We start from the raw sequence: 13,495 nt of genomic DNA, 5'->3' as shown, positions 1-13,495 counted from the left end.
ACCAATCCCTTGTGAAAGAGATTTTCATTTCGAAAGGTACAGATAACTTATTTTTATTTATTACTTTATTTTGATTACTTTTTTAATAATGTTTTGGGATAACCTTTTTAGGACCCCAGAACTTTTTTGGGAAACTTTTGTAGGAATACCTTTTTGGAACACTTTTTTGGATTACATTTTAAATTATATCCTTTGATTAAAAAAATGATACATTTATTTTTAGAAAAAATAGCATATAGAAATAAGAGAATAAGAGGGAGAATAGAATTTTTATGGAGGACAACATAATTCCATGGTCGTATTCCATGGTCACTATCAGTGGCATTCATGTCCGGAGTGATAAAGCCATTCTTCAGATCTCCCCACAACACTGTTGGAGAGTTTGAGCACCCTATTAACCAGTTTGAGGGTTTAGTAAGTCTACAAGAGGAGCAGCAGCTTCACTGGCCTAGCTTTACTTGCATGTCTCATACTATACAGCACTGTGAATAAAACACTTAGGCGTGCATGAACTTAAATTGAATCAAGCTTTAGCTACAGGTCACTTTTCGTGCAAAATGGCGTTACAAAGCTGCTTAACATGGAATACAACACCAGAATAATAACAGTAAAGAAGCAGAGATACATTACATAAATGTTAAACCCTGTCGAAACCTTCAGGTGACAAATCATTATCATAAAGAATAGACTTTCTTTGGGCAACCTGTATATGATAAGGCGGTAAAACAGATTACATGCACTTTTGCTAGCTTTGTTATGGACAGCAGGGAACCCCTTAATGGTGATAGCACAGCTTTAACCACAATGCCATCCCAGTGGAAGCTGCACTCCGGTGAAGTAGCTGGCCTTGTTTCAAAGTATTCCAATCAAAGGCTAACAAAAAATAAAGTTTGCAATATTATAAAAAATGGTTCAAGTGCAATAGTGGGGACAGTTGCATCTGCCTATCCACAGATGTGTTTTTTGTAAATGTTTTAATGTCTTACTGCTGCCCAATGTATCCAATTCATTGTTGCTTATGTGGCCATCATTGGTGTTGTTATTGATTTTTTACTATCACATGTTGCAAAACAAATTGCCCTTGGTGATCATATAGATTCTACTCAGGCAGAACTAAAGTTTCTAGACATCAGTGGTCTTACATCATGGATACCCAAACCTCGACCTATACCCTGAGGCCTGTTTACAATGCTACTGCACAGACAGTGGAGTGAAGGGGGTCTGGTTGGGAGGGGGAAGAAAGGTAAACCGATCCAAGGCCTGCTGCACCTAAAGGAACCCCCAGCAGGTTCTCATTAGAACCCTGTGTGAAAATGGGCCTCAGCCTTGGTTCGGTCCTATACCCGCCCATCTGTAGCCCACTAACCCCCTTCCCTTTCATCCCTTCCTCCTTTATTCCCCTTCAACCATTTCTCCTTTTCCCTTCTCTGTCGAGGACGGAGGGGTAGTGCTGCTGTGAAAACCAATTACTTAGTGTTCACTCAAGTTCAGAAGAACCTGATCACCAAATGAGAGAGGAATTGTCGATATAATAAGAATGGAGATCGTTCTGTGATGTGAGGAGAAGTAGTGGATCCCTATGGATGGAAAAACTCCATTGCCGTGATCGGTTCTATTACAGTAATGAATCATAAAAATGTTAATTTTCTTTTTTTCTATACTTGGTAATGCAGGGAACATTGAAATTTTGGACTTAATTATAATATGGTATTTTTTTTAAGTATGGAATGGAATACAAAGCCAAGTGAGGCCAAAATGGGGATCAAAAACTTAAATTTAGATGCTTAAAAGAGGCATCTTAAAATGAGCTGCTCAAAAAAAAGGAAAAAGACATCTTAGATTCCAGCAGCTTATGTTTCTTCATCTTACATTTCAGTTGATCAAAAGTCAAGCGTTTTTGTAATTTAAGCATCTTAAGGTTAGGCTGCTTAAAGTATAGCTGCTTATATTTTTTACTTCAAGTTAAGGTTTTGTTCTGTTGTGTATATCACATTTTCAGTGACCAACACATGATTATCTGTAGGGGCTTTACAATATCTTGAATTAAAAATATGAATTTATTATTATTATTATTTAAGTCACAATCGATCAACATTGACTACAGATATTTCCAGGGTATTTTAAACTACGAGCCAGTTGAAATGTTACACATTGTGACTTCAAGCTCCCGTTTTAGCCGTTTCATTCCCCAAATCTGTTAGCCCTCATGACTTTGTTTAGCCACAATATGTTTTTGATCACTTGTTATACATGTTTTCCTTTATAAAAAAAAATCTCTGGATGTGAGAATATTTTCAAATGGTTTCCATCAAAGTTAATGTATTTTTGCCCGTTTCCTGTTAAGCCTTTTAGGTCATCCCACTAAAATGTTAGGATATGCATTCTTACATCAATATAGATGGCATATACAATGATATTGATTGCTGGGGAAATCATTAGAGGTGATGTGATCTTTTAGTCCTGATTAGATTAGCACCTTATCCCGCAGACGAGGCACCAAACATCTTCCTATTGTCTGGGAAGTTATACACTCCCACTTGGGCATGTTGACATAATCACAGAATGGTTTTAGTTTAGATAATGAAAGGGGATTCAATGTTTTTAATAGAAAAGAACAAAAAAAGACATAGAAAAAGCCAGTTTAGACAAACCTTTTGGAAAAGATTCATAAGAGAGGATCTGGGAAAAGAGAGTAAAGATCAGTCAAGGCCCCATTTGTCCTGCAGTACCCAGAGACCTCCGACAGAGAATCCACCATAGAACACTAAGGCACGCCTTCACATGGGCGCGCATTTGCTAACGAGCTTGTTATCCTCAATTATGTTGGGAAAGAAGTCATTCATCCCATCTTGAGGGGAATTATTCTCATTAGAGTCATATAGATTATCCTTGCTTGATATAATTTATGAAATGTTCCAATCGTCAGGCTCTAATTGACCCAGTATGGGGGCTTTGACCAGCTTAGACTTCAGAGAAATCCGAGCTGCATAAATAGAACCAATAGTAAAAGGACCACGAAGAATAACTTGAGTGTAAAAGGGAACACACGAAGGTCTCCATATCCTGTTTACGCCAGAGATTGCAAGGCCCTTGAAAGAATAGTGGGACAGTTGAGTTCTAGTGTGCATGACAGATGTGCCAGTGCCAACCCCATTAGAGTTGGACAAAAGTTTTTGTTAACATTGGCTTGAGAGCAGACCTATACTTTTCCAGTTATAATTAATAAATTGAATAGAAGCATTGAATCCACGCTATGTGGCTCTGAGTGGCAACTGTTTGCCTTTTTCTGTTTAGGATTATGTGTCTAAAAACCCATTTTGGCACTCGCACACTTGATAAAAGCTCCATCACCACAGAGACGACCGCAGAGGAAGACGAGTCCCACTGACATCCTCCAGAAACAACGGGGCCAAGGTTTACACTAGCAGGAAGCCATTGACCAAACAGCCAACCAATGGGGTGCCTACAAATGCCCCCTTTGCACTTTGACCTTTGACTGATACTAGAGCTGCTGGAAAACTCACACTGTGAGAGAGGTACTTTTGTTGTCTTGTTTTTTACGGTTTCAGACCAAAGAGCAGGTCTCCTTACCATGAGTGGGGTGTCTGTCCACTGACCTAGACCCCCCCCCACCCTATGGACCAGAGCAGCCAGGAGCCCAGCATGTGTTGTCCACATTCCACGTGTAGGACGGACTTGCTGCTAAGCTTTGACGCAATGTGAAGGAGCCCCAACTAATGTAGCGTCAAACTAGCTGGTATTACCAATGAACCAATGATCCTGGTAATTAACTTGTTGTCATGTGTTGTTCATGTGAAATGCTAAATTGTCTTTCTACTGATCGACATAGTGGATCTCCAACTGATGTTCATATTTCATTCTAGGCTGGCCTTTATGAGACTGGTTTGGGAACTGAGGTTGCACCCATCATGGTATTGTTTGAGGATGTTAAGGCTAAGCTGTCTTTTATTAAATGTAGTGAGACATTTCTTTCCTGTATGTTTTTGTGTCTTGAATAGTACGTATATAAATATGTTTCTCTGTTTGTACTTCTTCTGTTTGTGTTTGTACAAATCTACTTTTCTTTCTTGAAAGCCTAAAGACGCTAAAAACAAACAATAGCAAACAACTCCAGCAATATTCTTTGAATCGGAAACAGCAATGTACTAAAATGGCAATTCCTGGACTTAAACATTTGGGGTATTTTTTGGGGTTCATTTAAAGTCTTCGTGACATGACATAATTGCTACTTTGTTCAAAGACATGGATCATTTGCCTTTTGATATTTTGTGTTCTCAAAATACTCTCAGACCTTCATGAGGGGAATTTAGAAAAAGATAAAACAGCCCTCTTAATTATAGCCATGGCGGCTGTGGGCCGGAGAATGACCCCCAGTGACCTCTAGAATACCAGACAACGGCGAAGTTTAAATAAAGATTTGGCATTCATTCACAGTCGGGACCCCGCAATAAGAGGTTGTTCTCAGGGATTGTTTTAGAGGGACAGTTGTCCTGAAGAAGGAATGCTACACACTATTATTGCTTTCACCTCTCTGTACCCTGAACCTTATTGATGTTTAAAAGGCCTTCACTTTACTTACAGTATTATTTTACATACTGAACAAAATGAATGTTAAAAAATATTGATATCCCTGACAAGTTTGATGAATGATGAATTTCTCCAAAGAAGTTCCCCTGATAATGTGATAATCACAGACCTGTTGATTATCCCATGCCCCCTTTCTCACACACAAACACACAAGTACATGCGCACACACAAACACACGCAAGTGCGCATACATACGCGCACACACACACACACACACACACACACACACACACACACACACACACACACACACACACACACACAGACACACACAGACACCACCATCCCCGCCAATCCTGACACCTACGTCGGGCCCCATTTACACTATCTACATTATCACCGGACACTCATCAACTCAATTTCCCCTCGGTCCAGCAGATAACAGCACATGCATGGGATTTTTTTTTGGAGATTGGGGAAATACCTTACAGTAAAGTCATGAGGTAACCCCCATCTCGAAACTATAGCCCCACCCCCAACAGACATATATGCACACGTATGTACATACAGGAACACTCCCGCACACACACACACGCACACACACTCACAAAAACTCACGCACACGCACAAACACACACACACACACACACAGTCTCATGTGTACACGTATGTGTGCTGGTGGATGGAACAAGCCCAGGGCAGAGAACAATAAACCTGTTGGGTCCTGCTGAGAGGTCTCCACATACTTCTTTATCCTGCACTCAATTAGGAGACCCCTCACTACACACACACACACACACACACCCACACACACAGGCGGCCACACACACGCACACACACACACACACAGGCGGCCACACACACACACACACACACACAGGCGGCCACACACACACACACACACAGGCGACCACACACACACACACACACACACACACACACACACACACACACAAAGTGAAACACATGCACACGAAGGCCTCACATATATTGAGGAACCCTGTATGTTTTGTTATGAAAATTCATCATCATACTTAATTTCAAACAAAGATTTTTGGCATCAGTTCAGTCAGAAGTCGTTTTCGCCACTGACCGTATTATGAAGCCCTTAATAATAATAGCAATTGCACTGTTTTTAACAATATACCGTGTTGGATCAGTGCTGTGCTACAAAACCTTTAAAATGCACCTTAAATGAGGAATCCATTTTATACATGTATTGAAGTATACAAGTATCCCACTTTATTCCATGCTTGATACAAGAGTTGCATGGCTTGTGTATTGACTGCAGTGCTAAACAATAAGTGACAATTTAGCTAAATGTAAACTTGGTGAGATTTTAGTTGTTTATTTCAAGACATAAATCTCGTCTTTCAAACCAAACAAAGAATCCGGCCAAAAGGAAAAGCTGCGAAGACATGATTTATCACTATTTACATGATTATCTACTTGCCTTGAAGAAAACATTAACAAGTTTAATTAGGGACATTAAACTTACAATATGGGATAATCTTTCCAAATAATTCCAAATATAGAAATAAAATAGAAAGTTTATTATTAAAGGTAGTGGAAAATCAATATTATTAAGAAAATGTTAGGGTAGATACATAAAAGAAAGAAGAGGAACTTGATCTGCTAATCTGCTAATCAGCTACAGCTGCTCATTTCATTTCATTTCCAACACAGACTCTATGATGCCATTACCACAAGTTCGGCCAAAGACATTTCATTGGTCAGTGGATGAACCTTTGCTCTTTAATATCTCGACTTGCTCAGAGTATGTGACAGTCAGAAGGTTGTGGTTGGGGAACTTAATTCGTGGTTCCAAGAGGATCCTCAGGATTCAGTGGATAACAAGCAGATAATGCCTTGGTCTGTGTGGTTGGATTTTGAGGGTTGGTTGTATTGCCGTCAGTTTTTTTTTATACAATACTGTCTCTTAAAAAAAGAATATAATTACTGACCATTATATTTCTTCTTTCTCTTTTTTTCTTTCCGGAACACTTGTGAATGTGGTTTGTCTCAACAACGGAATCCTGTCCTCTTTCAAAATAACCTGCTGGATCCCAACCAGTCAGGCGTCAATGGTGGTCCAGTTCATAACCTGTTCAATTTGTCAGTGGCCTTCAGCACCGTAAACCATCACATCCACTTGTCCCGGCATCGCCAGTCCTGTAATCACAGGTGGTTGGAGTCCCATCTCTCTGGTGGATCCTACTGGAGGCCGTGGAGGTGTCCAAGTCAGGTGAAAACCGGTATGCCACAGGGGTCAGTTCTTGGCATTTCACTGTACCTCTCCGCATTGGGATTTCCTTGAGGTGCATGTGCTCAACTCTATCACCTGTTTCCACTGAACTGTCGAGGACAAATCTTCTAAAAGTCAAACCTTTAATCCATTGCTCCCTTCCAGTTTTGCCATCATTAGGATCACTTTCGCTGACCATGTCGCAACAATCGTATGCATCGTTCATCGCATCGCTGAGCAGAATCTCTGCTCAGAGTTCAGAAGGCAGCAGCTGCAAGATCTGGTGTTCAACCAACCACAGCGTGTCACACCGTGCTACAGCTAACATCGCTGATCCACCGCTTGTCTATTTGTTGTAGTAGTGTTGTAGTGCTTGAATACATTATTTTTTGTGGACATTTTTAAGTAGCAATGACCCATGAGCAATTGAGAAATTACAAAAACAAATATTAGCCATTGCTTCTGATTCCTACAGTGATTGTTTGAATCTTGTTGTTTTTAGAAACCTGGCCATGCATAAGTTGTACTCGTACTCGCTCCAATATTGGTTGTATGCATTGATTGCCCTCAGTCTAACGGAGAACAGTGGCTCTGGATGAAAGCATTTGCTAAATTACTGAAATTAAATGTAATGTAAAGCTCAACACAACACAAATAGAAACCAAACAAAGGATTGAAATAGCATGAGATGAGGCTGAGGAGAGAGAAAGAAAGAGCGAGAAATTGGAAAAATGTAATTGATTTTGTGTGTTTGTGTCTCAGTGTCTGTGTTTATCATTATAATTGCATCAATATGTGTGCCTTTGTCTACGTCTGTGCATATTTGTTTCCCGGAGTGTTTGCGTATGTGCGTGTGTGTGTGTGTTTGTGTGTGTATGTTTCTGTGAGTCACTGTCACGTTGTGGATGGATGCAGTGTACGTTGAGTAGGCCGCCATTTGAACTTTGGGGGATGATGCATAAATCCCCATCACCTGGGACAAGGTCTTGACTCTGTGTCCACCCCCCCCCCACCCCCGGCTCCCATGTCCCCCCTGCTGAGTAGACCAAACCCCCACAGGGGGTTACCTAGGCGTCCCAGCCAGACCCATCAATCATCCTCAGCAGGGGGGGGGGGGGGGGGTATCACCTGCCCTGGTGATCTCACCTTGTGGTTTTGGCTAGCCCCCACCCCCACCTCCACCACCTCCACAGCTCAGCCCCGTACCCCCTCTAGTCTTACGACAGAGGTCAACAGGTCAGTGAAGAGGGGGTCAGGGGGAGGGGGGTCAGACACACACACACTAGCGAGTGGCTAGTGGTGTTAGCTTCGACGCCAGCCCACACATGCTGCAGTCAGACAGTAAACAAGGCTCGTTATACCAGCGCTGAGATGCAGAGCGGGATAATGTCAAAGCTACACTTTCAGAGTCACGCACCTCACTTTGACGGAAACTGAACGCTGTATAATAATAAGGCAGAAATTGTTTCATCTTATTACGTATTATATAAAAGTATAAAACTTCCGTCATTGTTTATGCGTATTTGCCCTGTGTTTCAAGTACACACTATCCCAGAACAGGCAAACAATTCAGTACAACTACAAAGGCAGCAGCAAATTCATATTTCAAATGAATAAAAACAAAGTGTTTTGTGCATTTCTTTGGTTTGGCTATACTGCACAACAAGTTTTTCTGGAGATGTAGCCAGCCAATCACTGGTCCATCTGTTTTGTATATTATGGCCAAAAACATCACCAGGCTGATTGGACCCAAATGTGATGCTTGGGGCCCCGTCATACTGCCAAAGCCCCGTTTGACCCTCCCTCGCCTGCCCTCTTCCCAACAAAACATCCCCCTCCGCCCCACTGACAGCCTGGATGTAGGCTAGGGTCTGGACCTTATCTTCCTATTGAAACAACCTGTGTGTATATATACATAACCAGTATATACATAGCAGAACTCTGCTGTATTTACAGAAGGAAAACAGTGTAACCAGAACCACTGAACACCTATACAGCAAGAATCAGAATATACCGTACAACGAGAACAATTATATACAGGAAGAACCAATGTATACAACAAGAACCAGTATAGTTCTTTATACAAGAAATGTATAGAAATACATGCCGAAACAAAGTGTACACTGTATAAACCATGTTATGCCTCTCTTTAGCTTGGCGAGAGTAAAAAATGCGAAAAGGTTTTGCCTAATTTCAACTAACTTAAGTAAGCACAACTCTGCTGTTGACAATGTAAGCAACAACAACAAACACGCACGGCAGCTATGTTTCTCAAACCAAACTATTATTTTCCTCCGAATATATAAACATACTGTGCTGAAAAAAACACTATCATTCTTCAATAACTCCCTCCCTCTCTTTAGGAAATGGAAATAATAAACCACAAAATAGCCCTCTTTCATGCTAAATGCTACCATGGCTGCTGCTTCTTTAAACCCATGCGCTGATAGCCATCAGAAACAGGCCCTGCTGTGCTCTCTGGCATACGTTGTCCAACCCATTTATCAAACATCTGAAATGAATAAAAAAGATGTTCCACATGGTTTTGATAAGCGCAGACATAACGCTTGTTTTTTTCTTCTTTTCAAACGTTGATCAAATTATGTGGGTTTCGTTTTTTTTCCTCTAAATTCGGGAACGATAATATGAAAGTGATTGAAAAGAAAGAGAACATGATGAAAGTAGTTCAATGTGAAATATATTTCAAATGTATATCATTCTTCAAGACTGTTTAAACTAAACAGCATTGTGCTCAACTGCATACATTTGAGATTCAAATGCATCCATTTGAGACTTTCCGTCACTTCATTTCTTCGTTTAACACAGCTCAATTTCTGCTGCACAGCCTTTTAAAAAAACAACAACTAAAGTGAATTAAGTGAAAAGTAGAGAAGACAAACATTCTTCAGATTGGTTTCACTTAATAAATCCAGAAAAGTGTCATGCCATTAGTGCAACAGTGTTTTGGCAACACTTTTCAGTGGAAAAAAAGAGTTGAATGTTTACTGGCTGTCAGGGGCGAAATAAATCGTCATGTGGTGATTTATGGCAGCACAGACGTCCATTTCTCAAAAGTCAAATACGTTGATAGACGCTAAACAGAATCGGTATGCTCTCCTTTGCTATTTAACACTCTGAATGAGTTTTGTGAAGTACCGAAGCTTTATATGCCCATATAAATATGACACCATATAGGGTGTCATTTATCAAACAGTGTAAGGTGATTAATGTAGCCTAATGTAAGTTATTATTTCAACACCCAAAGCTATTTAGTTTAGTTTGGTAACATGAGCAGGTCCATGCTCTGTCAGAGGCGAGAGAGACACATATCATAGATTATTAACTTGAGACCGTTTTTTTTAGGTTTAACAGCGCCAACCAATCAGCAATGTCTGTATTTTTTGTATGGGGCAAGTGGGATTCCTGACATGAGTGTTAGAGCTCCAAACACTTTATAACATATGGAGGGTCAATCACAGAACGTTTAACAATCCACTGTTGTATACTGCTGACACCATAATAAACCCCAGGCTGGCTAATGCAATTACATTGCATTTGTTTAAACATTCCACAATGCTTAAAGTGACATCTATATACTGAAAATAAAATGTGCATTTAAGGGACAATGTTATGTAACTAACAGAAAACCATGAGAACATTCAAAAATATCTGGATGTCGTCTTAATACTTCCTTTTTTTAAAAAAACATTTGCCACTTGGATTTGGTCCAACTGGAAAATGCATAGAAAACTCTTGAAAGCCATCTGCTTGCTTTTAAAGTTTTTGGTTAAGCATTTCCTAATGTATCTCACATGACTAGATTGCTAAATTAAATATATCAACTTAAATATATAATTGTTGGGTATACGTATAGAATCCACTTGTAAAACATTATATTTAGGTAAAGAATGATACTTGGATACCAACAAGGTCGTTTTTAAAGACCGTAGCTCTCCGCTCCCAGACAAATCCCAACTCACATGCAGGTCTCCTCTCCCTAGGCCTTCACAACCACGGGCCCTTTAACCACAATGAAGAACTCCTTCTGGGGCCAAGAAAAGCCCCCCAAAAGATGGGTATGAAATGGGGGCCAAGATGATAGTGCATCTGGGTTGAATTTAGAGTTTTCAGGCCGTCCTGTCGAAATAACTATGAGGAGAACTACACAAGCCCTGGTGCACAGTCAGGGACCAGGGCTTCTCTGAGCTTCCAAGCAACCATACATTTGGAAGACATTGTTTATTTTTATCTCATCCTTGAGTAACACTGACAGGTTGCGGTCTCAGAAAGATTAGTATTCATGATTCCAGTAAGAGACGGCAGCACGCATGTTAATCAGTGTTTCATTGCTTTGCTTTGGCCGTGCCCATGATTTCCCCTCTCATTCCAATAGCATTCCTTATCTAAACTTGCATCTGCAGCAGGGACGTTTTTATATGAAGTTCTGTCAACAGTCATATAAATAGTGAAAACTTTTTTTTTTTTTTTTACAATTCCATAGAATTGAACCTGAGAAAATAAATCAATTGGTTATTTGCTGTTCGTACCCAGCCACAGTTCTACCCACTGTGAAGTCGGGAGCTATACGTTTTAAGACACGGGTTCCACCGCATCATCACTCGCCGCTGTTAGCAAGATGTCCGCCCTGTCACCGTGGCTTTGCAGTTCACCAGATGGATGCAGCTCCGTTAGATCTCGGGGACCTGGTCAATACATAAATGCATCTCCGTGTGACAGCGTGCGGTTCATGTGCAGGCCGTGGGCTGCAGCTCTGAGCTGAGGCTGTCGATCATCTCTCGTACATCTGTTAAGAGACTCAGCTGTACGACGGCCCTATGACTCTTAATAGCAGTGGGCTCCCAGGAGACATCACTCTCTGAACAAGCACGCGTCCAGGTGGTTGCCATGACGAATCACCATTACTAATTAACTCACTTACCAAGACAGATGGACTGAGGAGTCGGTTGCTCTACAAAACTACTCAACCATCCATCCAACAGATGAGCTAACCGTCTATCTGACTGAATGACCAACTGACCGACTAACTTCGTTTACAGGCTTGGGTTTGGATTATTAAAAAAACAGCCCTCACGGTACTGCCTGTGATCTCAAATCTGGTTTGACTCATGTAACCATTTGAATATGGAGTAACATGAGCATACGGGGGCCTACTACTGGCCGGCCAAAGACAGCCGTGTGCTGTGTGATAGATGAAGTAGGGTCTTCAGATGAGAAGCTGTTGCTCTCAGTTCAAATGGCCCATCAATCACTGCCCGTACGCTCCGATGTCAGACAGAGCCCAGCCATTACCCAACCAGAACGCCTCTTGCTTCAGAGCAGGCAGTTAACATTCAACTTCAATAGAAGGCCTACGCCATGCCTTCGTCCACACCACCCCGAGCAACCCACTAATAAAACTTTAAGAAAGACCCCCGTTAAAGAAAAACGAGAAAAAAACGGTTATTGAGTGTGATTGAGTTGAATGTACCTTTAATCTAGATTTAAAGAAAATGGTTTTAAGATCCATTTAAAAGGCGTCCAGTTAGTTAAAGCTTTTTTAGTTTTCCATTTTATTGAGTGCTATTGGGCTGATGAAGATTACAGCGATCTTTATATGGAACGTATTATACATCGATTCAAACCGTTGGGTGAGCGCAGGCTTGAACTCTGTGTTTTAGGAAACAGTGTGGGCATGTGGGATTATGGGTTTGGGAAAGAATGCACGATGGAACAAAGAATCCCTCTTATCAAGATTGTTAAAGGGTGGAACTTTTAGTTTCTTAACAACCGTGGAATTCAATTGGAAGCACATTGGTAATGTCCTAATAAAGCATCTATCAAGTGGAAATCAATTGAATTAAGAACGCCTGGCCCCTTTTCCCCATATCCAATTTTGGATGTTTGAGCCACTACCAAAAATACTAAAAGCCAAGATCCTTTATTCCAAGATTTACATTTTAGTTTACAACAAAAATTTAATCTGTGAAAAAATGTATTTCACAAATACTCACACATCTACAATACATGTTGAACTAATTTATGAACACATTTTAATACCGAACCTGAGATTTACAATTCCCTAGAAAACCTTTCTTTCAGACCAGATCAATCAGTGCATATGCATTATATAACAAGATAACCTTTTTTAAAAGTCCCAATGGTCAAGATCAGTCTGTTTTCATTAGAAGGAACTGTTCCAAAATCCCCACACCAGAAAATCACAACGCTCATCAGAAACTTTGTTAGGGTACAAAACCCAGACTCTCTGCAAACGGAAATTGTGGCACTTATGTATAAACCAAAAAACATGGCCGTCTCCCTTTAAATGTCCCTGGAAATTGTCACTGATTTCACTAATCGGTCTTGATAGAACGGGGTCAAGGACATAATGACTCGCCTGTCTAGCTGCAGGCTGGATGCTCGTCCTCACAACATTGCAACCTAAACATATGTGTTGAAAGTGAGTGATGAAGTAGTTGTCTGATGCACCGTGCTTGTGATAGTAACTCGTAACAAACTATGGGAGGGAGCCGAAGGTAATAAGGTCTTAATCCATACTGCAGGCAGTTTTCTAAAGCAGGATTTGCCACTCACTCAAACTGCTTTTCTGTCCCTATTAAGACTCAAACCGACTCGGGAACATTTCTCCTTTTGAAAAGCATAAAGAAGTGTTTCATTTTCTGCAGATACCAGCATGTTTAC

The sequence above is a fragment of the Pollachius pollachius genome, assembly GCF_949987615.1.
Source record: "Pollachius pollachius genome assembly, chromosome: 2".
In the NCBI taxonomy this organism is placed as follows: Eukaryota; Metazoa; Chordata; class Actinopteri; order Gadiformes; family Gadidae; genus Pollachius; species Pollachius pollachius.
The sequence above is the reverse complement of the archived record's forward strand: the minus strand, read 5'-3'. Positions refer to the sequence as shown.